The following is a 14,798-nucleotide window of genomic DNA, read 5'->3' as shown; positions in this document are numbered from 1 at the left end:
TATATATATAGAACGTTTTAGGAATTGTAACTGTTTGGTGTACATCAGACATGCTGCAATTAAAAGAGACAGTAGAGGTGATGTGGTGGTGACCGACATATCAGTGTGGTGTATGAATATAAAGGATGAATACGGAGATTTTAGTAAGGGAAACTGTGAGGCACTAATACATATGTTGTGTGTTGGTCTAGATGTAAAACAGTCGATACGGTTGTATCATAAGTGCAATGATAGTAATTCAAGTGTGAGACATCTGCTGTATGTACACTGATTAATGAGCGGTATTTTGATTATATTACGGAGAAGGTGATGATCCTACTGGGGGTAGGGTGGAGGTGTCGGACGCCAATATCAGGACGAGATATAGAGTATGACTGTGTTAGACAAGGAGGGTATGTCTGTTCTAGAGAGGATGAGGTGACTGGTGTGTAAGTACATTGATGGTGTGGACTTTTATAGTGAATATTCATTTCAACGGAACAGGATGTCAGAGTACAAGCGAGTCTTGTGTGAGATAAAGAAACATGTCAGAAAACACTGTTTTGTCCCTGATAGAATTGTAGAGAGGTTTTGTTACTTAGTACAAGAGAGAGATGTGTGAGATAAAAAAGCATGTCAGAAGACACTATGTATAGTCCCTGATAGAATTGTAGTTAGATGTTGTTTCTGAGTACAAGAGATAAAGAAACATGTCAGAAGACACTCTGTATAGTCCTTGATAGAATTGTAGATAAATGTTGTTACTGAGTACAAGAGAGTGACGTGTGAGATAAAGAAACATGTCAGAAGACACTCTGTATAGTCCCTGAGAGAATTGTAGAGAGATGTTGTTACTGAGTACAAGAGATAAAGAAACATATGTCAGAAGACACTCTGTATAGTCCCTGCTAGGATTGTAGAGATATGTGGTTACTGAGTACAAGAGAGTGGTGTGTGAGATAAAGAAACATGTCAGAAGACACTCTGTATAGTCCCTGAGAGAATTGTAGAGAGATGTTGTTACTGAGTACAAGAGAGTGATGTGTGAGATAAAGAAACCTGTCAGAAGACACTCTGTATAGTCCCTGATAGAATTGTAAAGAGATGGTGTTACTGAGTACAAGGGAGTGATGTGTGAGATAAAAAAAACATGTCAGAATACACTCTGTATAGTCCCTGATAGACTTGTAGAGAGATGTTGTTACTGAGTACAAGAGAGTGATTTGTGAGATAAAGAAACACGTCAGAAGACACTCTGTATAGTCCCTGGTAGAATTGTAGAGAAATGTTGTTACTGACTACAAGAGATAAAGAAACATGTCAGAAGACACTCTGTATAGTCCTTGATAGAATTGTAGAGAGGTGTTACTTTGTCAGTAGATGTACTGAGTATAAAACCCGATAGGTTACTAATGTCTTTGTAGATACATGTGATGATGTTTAATGAATTCTCTCTCGTTACGTTTCCATTTGTCTGTGTATAATAAGAAAGTGTTTTAACATAATCAATAGTCGATGCTTTCTAAAATTATACAGTGTCGTTAGCAACAGTATGTTAAACCTTATCAATTATTGTCAGGATTGTTGGTGATTAGCTGTATGTTTGACGTCACTAGTTGTATGTTTGACGTCACTCAGTATCACTCTCAGTCATTGATTATAATTATGTGTACGTGTGTGTATTGCTTATTGTCATTGTTTATATTTGATATTCTTAGAATCAGTATATAATTCTTTTGTTACATGTCTAAATCAGGTATCTGACATGGATGAAATAAAATATTCTACACGTGTACATATTTGATCAAGCTTTTTGTTCTCCCTGGAATTCGAGCATCTTGAATTTTGATTTAAAGTCAATATCATTGAAACTCCTGTTCTGTAACATAATGTCCGCCTCCGAAAAAAAAAAATCCCAGTCGGATTTTCCGCCTGTTGTGTGTGTTTCGGGGGGTGGGGGCGGTCCAACAATACACAATCCCAGCGTAGCTTCTCTCACAAAGCACTAAAACAACGCCCCATCTAAGTTTGTAATTGTACAGGTTTGTTGACAATTGGTCGTTTTGTTTGTATTCCAATGGTACTAGTAAATATATTCAAGTAAACAAACTCAATCCTGGAATTCGGTAGATGGGAGGTCGCTTGTTAATTAAGGAGGGGGAGGGATAAGGTTTTTGAAAATAAGAAATTATTGTCCTTGAAATGGAACAGATTACTTTTGGTATCTCCCGTAAGGAAGGGGGGCACCCACTCATAAACACCTCCAATATGTTTACTTCTGTCCTTAATTCCAAAGCTCACGATGTATATTTTCATAGGCTTATACATCAATTATGTTGAATTGATCTTATCTGTGTTTTCCTGTTCACACACCGTGTGCCTATACATGTAGTACTTTCATTCTAAAGAAAGAGCATCTACACAAGGTATTAGTCTAGTGACAGTGTTAACTACACAACCGGTCACGATATTAGTCTAGTGGTCAGTGTTTACTACACAACAGGTCACGGTATCAGTCTAGTGGTCAGTGTTAACTACACAATAGGTCACAGTATCAGTCTAGTGGTCAGTGTTAACTACACAACCGGTCACGGTATTACTCTAGTGACCAGTGTTAACTACACAACTGGTCACAGTATTAGTCTAGTGACCAGTGTTAACTACACAACCGCTCACGGTATTAGTAAAGTGAACAGTGTTAACTACAAAACCGGTCACGGTATTAGTCTAGTGATCAGTGTTAACTACACAACCGGTCACGATATTAGTCTATTGATAAGTGTTAACTACACAACCGATCATGGTATTAGTGTCTAATGATCAGTGTTAACTACACAACTGGTAACGATATTATGGTCAAGTGATCAGTGTTACCTACACAACCGGTCACGGTATTATTCTAGTGACCAGCGTTAACTACAGAACCGGTCACGGTATTAGTCAAGTGATCAGTGTGAACTATAAAACAAATCAATGTATTAGTCTAGTGATTAGCGTTAACCACTGTAACCGGCCACGGTATGAGTCTAGTGATTAGTGTTAACTACTGTAACCGGTTACGGTATTAGTCTAGTGATCACTGTTAACTACCCAACCGGTCACAATATTAGTCTGCTGATGAGTGTTAACTACACAACCGGTCACTATATTAGTCTAGTGACCAGGGTTAACTACACAACCGGTCACGGTATTAGTAAAGTGAACAGTGTTAATTACAAAACCGGTCACGATATTAGTATAGTGACCAGTGTTAACTACACAACCGGTCACTATATTAGTCTAGTGACCAGTGTTAACTACACAACCGGTCACGGTATTAGTAAAGTGAACAGTGTTAACTACAAAACCGGTCATGGTATTAGTGTCTAATAATCAGTGTTAACTACACAACCGATCACGGTATTAGTATAGTGACCAGTGTTAACTACAAAACCGGTCACTATATTAGTCTAGTGACCAGTGTTAACTACACAACCGGTCATGGTATTAGTGTCTAATAATCAGTGTTAACTACATAACCGGTCACGGTATTAGTCTAGTGACCAGTGTTAACTACACAACCGCTCACGGTATTAGTAAAGTGAACAGTGTTAACTACAAAACCGGTCACGGTATTAGTCTAGTGATCAGTGTTAACTACACAACCGGTCACAATATTAGTCTATTGATAAGTGTTAACTACACAACCGATCATGGTTTTAGTGTCTAATGATCAGTGTTAACTACACAACTGGTAACGATATTATGGTCAAGTGATCAGTGTTACCTACACAACCGGTCACGGTATTATTCTAGTGACCAGCGTTAACTACAGAACCGGTCACGGTATTAGTCAAGTGATCAGTGTGAACTATAAAACAAATCAATGTATTAGTCTAGTGATTAGCGTTAACCACTGTAACCGGCCACGGTATGAGTCTAGTGATTAGTGTTAACTACTGTAACCGGTTACGGTATTAGTCTAGTGATCACTGTTAACTACCCAACCGGTCACAATATTAGTCTGCTGATGAGTGTTAACTACACAACCGGTCACTATATTAGTCTAGTGACCAGGGTTAACTACACAACCGGTCACGGTATTAGTAAAGTGAACAGTGTTAATTACAAAACCGGTCACGGTATTAGTATAGTGACCAGTGTTAACTACACAACCGGTCACTATATTAGTCTAGTGACCAGTGTTAACTACACAACCGGTCACGGTATTAGTAAAGTGAACAGTGTTAACTACAAAACCGGTCATGGTATTAGTGTCTAATAATCAGTGTTAACTACACAACCGGTCACGGTATTAGTATAGTGACCAGTGTTAACTACAAAACCGGTCACTATATTAGTCTAGTGACCAGTGTTAACTACACAACCGGTCATGGTATTAGTGTCTAATAATCAGTGTTAACTACATAACCGGTCACGGTATTAGTCTAGTGACCAGTGTTAACTACACAACCGCTCACGGTATTAGTAAAGTGAACAGTGTTAACTACAAAACCGGTCACGGTATTAGTCTAGTGATCAGTGTTAACTACACAACCGGTCACAATATTAGTCTATTGATAAGTGTTAACTACACAACCGATCATGGTTTTAGTGTCTAATGATCAGTGTTAACTACACAACTGGTAACGATATTATGGTCAAGTGATCAGTGTTACCTACTAAACCGGTCACGGTATTATTCTAGTGACCAGCGTTAACTACAGAACCGGTCACGGTATTAGTCAAGTGATCAGTGTTAACTATATAACAAATCAATGTATTAGTCTAGTGATTAGTGTTAACCACTGTAACCGGTCACGGTATGAGTCTAGTGATTAGTGTTAACTACTGTAACCGGTTACTGTATTAGTCTAGTGATCACTGTTAACTACCCAACCGGTCACAATATTAGTCTGCTGATCAGTGTTAACTACAGAACCGGTCACTATATTAGTCTAGTGACCAGTGTTAACTACACAACCGGTCACGGTATTAGTAAAGTGAACAGTGTTAACTACAAAACCGGTCACGGCATTAGTATAGTGACCAGTGTTAACTACACAACCGGTCACTATATTAGTCTAGTGACCAGTGTTAACTACACAACCGGTCATGGTATTAGTGTCTAATAATCAGTGTTAACTACACAACCGGTCACGGTATTAGTCTAGTGACCAGTGTTAACTACACAACCGGTCACGGTATTAGTAAAGTGAACAGTGTTAACTACACAACCGGTCACGGTATTAGTAAAGTGACCAGTGTTAACTACACATCCGGTCACAGTATTAGTCCACTCATCAGTGTTAACTACACAACCTGTCACAGTATTACTCTAGTGATCAATGTTAACTACAGAAGCGGTCACAGTATAATCTAGTGACAGGTGTTAACTACACAACAGGACACGGTATTAGTCTAGTGACCAGATTTAACTACACAACCGGTCACGGTATTAGTCTAGTGACCAGTGTTAACTACACAACCGGTCACGGTATTAGTCTAGTGACCAGATTTAACTACACAACCGGTCACGGTATTAGTCTAGTGACCAAAGTTAACTACACAACCGGTCAAGGTATTAGTCTAGTGATCAGTGTTAACTACACAACCGGTCACGGTATTAGTCTAGTGACCAGTGTTAACTACACAAACGGTCACGATATTAGTCAAATGATCAGTGTTGACTACACAACTGGTCACGGTATTAGTGTTTAATGATCAGTGTTAACTACATAACTGGTCAATGTATTAGTCTAGTGACCAGTGTTAACTACACAACCGGTCTCGGTACTAGTCTAGTGATCAGTGTTAACTACACAACCCGTCACGGTATTAGTCTAATGATCAATGTTAACTACACAACTGGTCACGGTATTAGTTAAGTGATCAGTGTTAACTACATAACTGGTCACCATATTAGTCTAGTGATCAGTGTTAACTACAAAACCGGTCACAAAATTAGTCAAGTGATCAGTGGTAACTACACAACCGATCAATGTATTTGTCTACCAGCCGCCATAAAATGGCAGAAATATTGACAAAGCGGCGTAAAACCCCAATCAATCAATCAATCAATCGAGTGATCAATGTTAACTGAACAACCCGTCACGGTATAAGTCTAGTGACCAGTGTTAACTACACAACCAGTCACCATGTTAGTCTAGTGTACAGTGTTAACTACATAACCGGTCAATGTATTACTCTAGTGATCAGTGTTAATTACATAACTGGTCAATGTATTAGTCTAGTGACCAGTGTTAACTACACAACCGATCACGGTATTAGTCTAATGATCAATGTCAACTACACAACCGGTCAATGTATTAATCTAATGATCAGTGTTTACTACACAACCGGTCACGGTATTAGGCTAGTGATCAGTGTTATTTACACAACCGGTCACGGTATTAGTCTAGTGGTCAGTGTTAACTACACAACCGGTCACAGTATTAGTCTAGTGATTAGTGTTAACTACACAACCGGTCACGGTATTAATCTAATGATCAGTGTTTACTACACAACCGGTCACGGTATTAGGCTAGTGATCAGTGTTATTTACACAACCGGTCACGGTATTAGTCTAGTGGTCAGTGTTAACTACACAACCGGTCACAGTATTAGTCTAGTGATTAGTGTTAACTACACAACCGGTCACGGTATTAATCTAATGATCAGTGTTTACTACACAACCGGTCACGGTATTAGGCTAGTGATCAGTACAGAAGCAGTCAAGGTATTAATGTTGTGATCAATAACAACTCACTAACTTATAATACGTGTACAATATCAATATCCGATGCTATTTTCAATGCCGAGCTCAGATCCTACATGGGAATCTCATAACTCTTATAAGCAATACAAAATAGAGAGTTGGGGAAACACGGACCCCTGGGTATAACAGAGGTGGGATCCGATGCTATTTTCAATGCCAAGCTGAATTCTTACACAAGAATGTAAATTGTTACGAAGCAACTGTTCAATCCAAAATCAGTATAACATACCCGATGCTTACTGAATTTGAATGTCAAACGTTGTGCTTACAAATGCTTAATACCACAAACTTACTAAAATCAAGTTTCCAGGGTGTTTGATTCTAGAACGTACAGGTAAGGTAAACCAGGTACTTCTTACGTACATGTAATCGACAAACATCGCTCTTTCTAGAAAGTTATATATGTCAGAGGTGTCAATCAAATACATAATATGTATTACACATTAACCCGGACCCCACTGGATTCCATGATGTGAATGTTTAGTTCTCTGTAATATGTTTTGCTTAATATAATCTAATATGCTGTAAAAATCAATTTCATAAAGGCGTTTAAAATATCATTATCATGGAACGAGTTTCCTCGATAGTTTCATTTCCATTATTCATGACCCCAGCGCCTATGCCCCAACCCACGTCCCCACATTTTCTAACAAATTACATCCCATGGAGAATCCAGAAAAACGGATTTAGGACGAAGCTATGATGGGAGCAAGGAAGCGAAGCTTCTTGCCGTCGTATGACATATGAATCATATTATATGACGACCGTCAGTTATCTTATCTACCAACCACCACTTAATTTTTCAGATGTCCGCCACTTATTTCATCCAGCTAACACCACTTAATTTATCGGGTTCCCGCCAATTATTTTATCTAGCGACCACCACTTACTTTGTCAGATCCCCATCATCTATTTAACTTCATGCCATTTTTCTTCTTTTTTTATCTCATGAGATGAAGTGTACATGTAACCCCCGTAGTCCGCCTCTCTAATAATTAGTAATGCGTATGACATGTGTTTTACAATCGTTTGTCAAACTTGCTGTCGATTTACAAATTTATATGAATATTCATGATATCAAATGTTGACAGATTAATATGCGTATGAGATAAACACATGGCAAAAGCCTTGTTTGCATAACAAAGAATTGTGAGTGTTGTATCTCGCCTGTAACTCAACAACTGATATTCAAACTGACATTCAAATGTTGGTGAAAAACAATATTGTACTTGCCAAAGATATCACTAAAAAGTGCGACCATTCAATATTCTTAATCGATTTGCAATGCACATATCTAATAACTGTTTACCCCTGATTGGTCTTAACGGATTCCAGGGTCGTGGCCATGATGGTATCTTGTGGCAGCTGGTTCCATATCCTGATGGTAGTAGGAAAGAATTAATCTTTGAAGATGGTGATGGGGCAGATTGGGATCCTGTATCGTGTTGGTTTCCCCCCTGTGTTTAATTAATTGATCGTATATTGTTTAACGCCCCTTTCGATATTTTTTCACTCGTCCTCATGTGATTGCACCTGTTTGGCTGAATGGTGGAGGCAGTTCCATGGCAACAAGGGAATGGACAACGCGCTATAGCATGGTACCCTTTGTTCGGACTCTTTGTTGGTGTAAGTTCTCCCACTCTATCATGTCAACCATGGCTGTGAGACTACTAGTGGTGGTGTAGTTGTTTGTCACTAACCTTGCTGCTCTCCGTTGTGTCGCTTCTATTTTCTCGATTTCTTTCTTAGCGTAGGGTCCCAAACAGTGGATGCATATTCCAATTGGGTTCTGACCAGCGTATTGCAGCATTTGTCCTTGATGTTGGTTGGACAAAATGATATATCTCTCCGTAAAAAGACAGTGGTGTTTGCTTTCTTACAATCACTCAATGTGATGGTTCCACCATAGCTTGTTAGAGATGTTGACCGCTAGGTACATGTACTTAGCCTTGGTAGTAAAAGTCAGCTCCTTTCCATGGATGTAGTATGGGCCGATCCGTTGTTTCCGTTTTGGTGGATATGCGGATGACCTCATACTTATCTGGGTTGAAGTGCATTAGCCAGGCTGTTTCCCATTGCTGGAGGTGTTCTAGGTCCATTTGGAGTTGTCTGCCGTCGGCCTCTGTCCTATACAGGAGGAAGTCATCCGCAAATACTCTGGACCCACTTGCACGAAGGTTAGTTAACAGTTAACTTGTCATTAACTCCTATAGTTATATAGTGAATCCCATTCTTATCGAAATCGTTCTGAACCCAAGTCTTATTGACATCGCTCTGAACCCCAGACTTACATTTGTATTGAGATTGATATGAACACCAGGCTTATCATGATCGTCCTGAACTTCAGGCTCATTGAGATCATACAGAACACTAGGCGTATTGAGATCGCTCTGAACCCCAGGTTTATTAAAAATAATTCTGAACCCCAGGCTTATTGAGAGTGATATGAACCCCAGGCTTATTGAGATCGTTCTGAAGCCAGGCTTACTGAGATTGATATGAACCCCTGGCTTATTGAGATCGTTTTGAACTCCAGACTTATTGAAATTGTTCTTAACCCCAGGTTTAATGAGATCATTCTGACCCCAAGCTTATTGAGATTGATATGAACCCCGGGTTTATTGAGATTCATATGAACACCGGGCTTATTGTGATCCTTCTGAGCCCCAGCTTTATTAAAATTGATATAAAGAATTATAAAGCGTAAATTAATCCAAAAGAGATTATTCTCGAACGATATGCTCCAGTCATTCCTTAAATAATTTAGAAATTATTGAGGTTAGAAAAATTTCAGGTACTCATTCAAGCGGAAGTCGTATGACTGATCATATATTTTCAAAATTCAGTTTTTACGTAGATAAAACAAAAATAGATTCGGGATATTGGAAGCTTTATGTAAAATGCAAATTGCAAAAAAGGAATAATATATATTCATAATATTAACTCGTCCCTTAGTCTTATGATGGCATAGGGATTGGTCAAAAGTAAAATTAAAGATTAATCCAACGACTTCGCGAAGCACCAACAAAACTCAATTAAACAAAAAATAAAATCAATGGAAAATGGAATGGAAGATATAGAAAAGGGAAACACTGATGACTGTAACTACAAACGTTTAAAAATATTATTTACGATAAAAAAAATCCAAAAGCTCTCAATTAAGATCTAAAGTATAATGAATTGAGGAGAAAACCTCAGAATATTTTTAATCCCTGAAAAACACAATCAATCATCAAACAAAATTAAGGAACTACAATCACAGACATGGATGAAAATTAAAAAAAAAATACAATATTGGGCAAATGTTTTTTTATAATGATTTTCATACAAGTAAAAAATATCCGAGGAGAAAATAGAAAAATATTTATCTAAAATGGATGATCTTCTAAAACTAAGAAAAAATGAAGTTAAGAATTATTAGAAACTTTTTCTAGATATGAATAGTGTAAAGATGCTGTCAGTTATGTGAACAAGAGTTCCGCAAACGGTACAACATATACCCGTCGGACAGTGACATTAAACCTGGAAGCATATTATGCATATCTAATTGATACCACACACATACTGAATAGAAAAGTCTTAAAGTGGGTCATGGCGCACCAATCCATCTGACATGTGAACTGATTATGTATTTCTCTGAGAGTGAAGTTGTGACAAAATGTCGGTGCAATATCTATCTATGATGATAAAAAGTCCAGGAAACCATTTGATCTACTTTTAGCCCTCAAGTGTGTCATGGTGCACCAAGTAAGTTGAAATGTTTGAAATATGAGCTGATTGTGTATTTCTCTGAGAGGGAGTTTGTCATAAATTTTCAGAGCAATATCTCTGACTGTACCAAAAACAAAATCCGGAAAACTGTAATGTGTGACCTACATTTGCCCCTAAAGTAGGTCAAAGTGCACCAACCAGCTGAAATGCTACCTGCACTTGTATTTCTGTAAGAGGAAGATTATGAATAAATTTCATGGCAATATGTGTATCTGTAGCGAAAAAAGTCCGGAAAATTGTTTGATCTATATGTACTTATAGCCCTAAAGTAGATCAAGGACGGACCAATCTAGCTGAAATGCAAACTTACTCTTATGCTTCTTAAGTGAGAAATTGTTATTAAATGTCAAAGTCGTGCATGCATCGGTTACGAACAAAAGTCTGGAAATATGACTTCGGACGGATGAATAGCTACTCAGATAGATAGACAGACGGCCAGACGACGGACAACAGGCGATCAGAAAATCTCACCTGAGCTTTCAGCTCAGATGAGCTAAAACTGACCACATACAGGACAAGCTCTTCCGCATCGAATCAGTCGAGAGACAAATCTTGATGTTACAGGTTCAATGCTAAACTCGCCATTAAAACCCTTTGATAATATGGTTCACAAAACTTCTCATATGCAAGAGTTTCATCAAAGAAACTGCATCTATGGTCTTTAACATTCACAATTACTGTATAGAAAATAACTTTAATTTTGTTTTGTATGTGTATAAAAATGTGTAATTAGAAAATTCAAATATTCTGCACAATCGTTTGAAACATTGCAAAGAATTCTAAATTCACATGTTTATGATACATTGAAAAAATCTTGCACATACAAAACTTCACATAATACATGTACATATGTATATGATATAATATAAAATAGCTCTAAAACTTCATTGTTATTTCGGATTTCAAACATCTCGGTTGAACATCACTGAAGAGACATTATTTGTCAAAATGCACATCTGGTGCATCAAAATTGGTACCATATAAGTTTTACATTATGACCCCTGGGTCGAGGCCTTTGCTGGTGGACTGTTGGTCCCCGAGGGTCTCTTCAGCCCAGTAGCTCAGTACTTCGTTACTAACTTGAAAATACGGATGTATATTTAATTGCTGTTATAAAATCTAGAAATTCATTTCAAAATTAAGGATTATCTCCCTCACGCATAGCTCTTATCCTAGACGAATTTGACTTCACTTTTTTCGCACGCTGTTTTTCCCTAAAATAGCTCTAAAACTTCATTGTTATTTCGGATTTCAAACATTTCGGTTAAGCATCACTGAAGAGACATTATTTGTCCAAATGCGCATCTGGTGCATCAATAATTGGTACAGTATAAGTTTTACATATAGTTCAAAAAATCATACCATTACCTTTATCATGGAAATTTCAATAGTTCCATATCAGTTGTTGCAAAATTTCATCCGACGAAACTTTAACCAATAAGCTTTTTATATTGCAAAAACGAGCTTCAAGGGTACTTCTTAACATCAGAAATATCGAAACACCATCTCATGTCATGTTTACATAACTTAACTGGTGTCCTCAATCAGACAAACGTTTGATGCCAGATTATTTAAATGTTTTTAATATGTATCAGAAGTCAGTCAGAGGCAAACTAATAATTCTAAATCAAATATATTGTATAAACCCAGGGCAAAAACAGAATAGTTTAGAAGATCTTTCAGCGTTTCAGGGAGCACAATGTGGAATGCCTTGAGTGAAGATCTAAGAAACTCAACAAGTGTTGTGTGTTTTCAGAGAAAATATCTTTTGAATTATCACCATACCTTTTAAGCTTCATTTTGTTCCTGTTTATCTTACATTCATAATTATTTCTTAATCTGTATTTATTTTACTAATATATGTCTGTATATATGTCATATGTAGGACCGTATTGGAAACTAGCGTTATCGCTAAATATGTAATCCTGGATAAATAAAGGCTTTATTATCATTATTATTTATCTAAGGTACACAATTTACACTCAGTAAAGAAACATAACATTTGCCAAAATTTAGTCGTAATATATTTTTCTATTTTCATATTTTCTACCTTTTTAACTGAGAAGCACAATACATATGGTATATTTTTAGTCAGTCGTTTACAACAGCATTCAAATATAGGCTACAAAACGGATTTATACTTTTACGAACCCACGCAGCATTAAGTGCTTTTAATTTACATTCAATATCAACAATCAGTAATTTGAAAAAACTACCTATCAAAACATTAAGCTGAATTCTCTCAGGGAAAGGGGAAGATAACAAACAGCGACCAATTTCATCAGTCTTATTCCAAATATATTTGTATATAAGATGTTGTATTTTCGTAATGTAGGCATTATCCGGTAAACTTAATATTGAAGCAGCATACACACGTTTAGATATAGCTAATGTTTTTAGCATGCACGATTTACCAAATAAAGTTAGTTTTCTTCTTTTCCGTGTTTCAAACCGTTTTGTTTTTTATATCGTGATAGATTTTCATCCAATTTTCATTACAATATATAAACTCCCAAACAGTTTACTGTTTTGTACGTTATCTTAATATAAACCATATAACTCATTATACAGATATTTCAGATTGCCTAATATGATATATTCTGTCCTACTTATATTCATCTTTGATCCTGCATGTTCACAAAATGTATTTAAAACATCTAAAGAAGTGTTGAACATTTGGTCTTTCAAAGCTAACGTTAAATCATCCGCGTGTTGTATATTTTTTATTTCGTGGTTGTATCTTGTAATGTCTTTATAATATTTTCTCTGAGAAGCTGGATTTTCTGCTACAAAGAGACAACCCATAGCTGAGATTCGGCCTGCCGAATGTCTCTTGTCATTTCACAAGTTTTAATTACCCAGCCACTGTTTTTCATCTTAAACAATGGACTTGTGTATATACTTTTTACCCATTTTATGAACGCATTGCCTATGTTGATTTTTTCAACAGTTGTAAAAAGAGCATTCCATTCTACGTAGGCAAAATCTTTCTTCAAAGTTTTGACGAAACTAATATACCATTTGAGTTTTCTGTTTCACATTAGTTGAAAACATCGAGTAGTAATCTAGCGTTTTCTTCAGCACGTATCCCTTGTATGTATGCAGTTTGGTTTTCGTTGATTAATTTGGACAGTATATTCTGAAGTCTTTCCGCTAATAAAAAACCCAATGCTTTTGTAATCTGTGTTTGTCAAACTTATTCCTCTATAATAAGTAATATAGTAGAAAGTCGTTGTGTTTATAGAAGTTTCCCATCATCAAAAATATCTTTAAGGGCTTTAAAAATGACCAAGCTGTTCTTCTAAACACTGAGAGAATTCATTTGGAAGACCACCTAGTCGAGGTAATATTTCCTTTGTATACATCCGTCACTAGACTTGTGTTCTAGCGCTGTCCGTGTGTCTGTCTGTATGTCTCTAAACTTTTAACATTTTCGACTTCTTCTCCAGAACCACTGGGCCAATATCGACCACGCTTGGCAAAAAGCATCCTTGGGTGAAAGGCTTTCAAGCTTTTATAAATGAAGGGCTATGCCCTCTTCATTGGGGAGATAATCACAAAAATGTAAAAATAGGGCGGGGTCATTTAAAAATCTCTAGAATCATTGGGTCAGACGAGCTGAAATTTCCATGAAAGCTTCCTGACATAGTTGAGAATCTGGTTTGTGAAAATCATGACCACGGGGATAGGATGGGGCCACAATAGGGGATCAAAGTTTTACATAGAAATATATGGGAACAATCTTTAAAAATATTCTTCAGAAGAACCACTGGGCAATGAGAGTACACATTTAAATGTAAGCTTCCTGACATTGTTCAGATTCAAGTTTGTTAAATCATGACCCCGGGGATAGGATGGAGCCACAAAAGAAAATCAAAGTTTCAATTACAATTATATAGAGAAAATGGTGTTTTTTAAAAAATCTAATCAGAAACCACTTGGCTAGGAAAGTACATATTTACATGAAAGTCTCCTGACATAGTGTAGATTCAGGTTTGTTAAAATTATGACCCTCCCTGGGGTAAGATGGAGTCACAATGTGGGATCAAAGTTTCATTTAAAAATATCAAGAGAAAATCTTTTAAAATCATCTTCTCAACAACCCCTAGTCTAGGGAGAGCTTTCTACTATAGTGCAGATTCAAATTTGTTAAAACATGACCCCCAGGGTTAGGATGAGGCCATAATAGGAGATCAAAGTTTTACATACAAATATATAGGGAAAATCTTTACAAATCTTCTCGAAAAACACTGGGCTAGCATATTCTGATATAGTGCAGATTCCAATTTGT

Source organism: Ostrea edulis, chromosome 3, assembly GCF_947568905.1.
Source record: "Ostrea edulis chromosome 3, xbOstEdul1.1, whole genome shotgun sequence".
In the NCBI taxonomy this organism is placed as follows: Eukaryota; Metazoa; Mollusca; class Bivalvia; order Ostreida; family Ostreidae; genus Ostrea; species Ostrea edulis.
The sequence above is the reverse complement of the archived record's forward strand: the minus strand, read 5'-3'. Positions refer to the sequence as shown.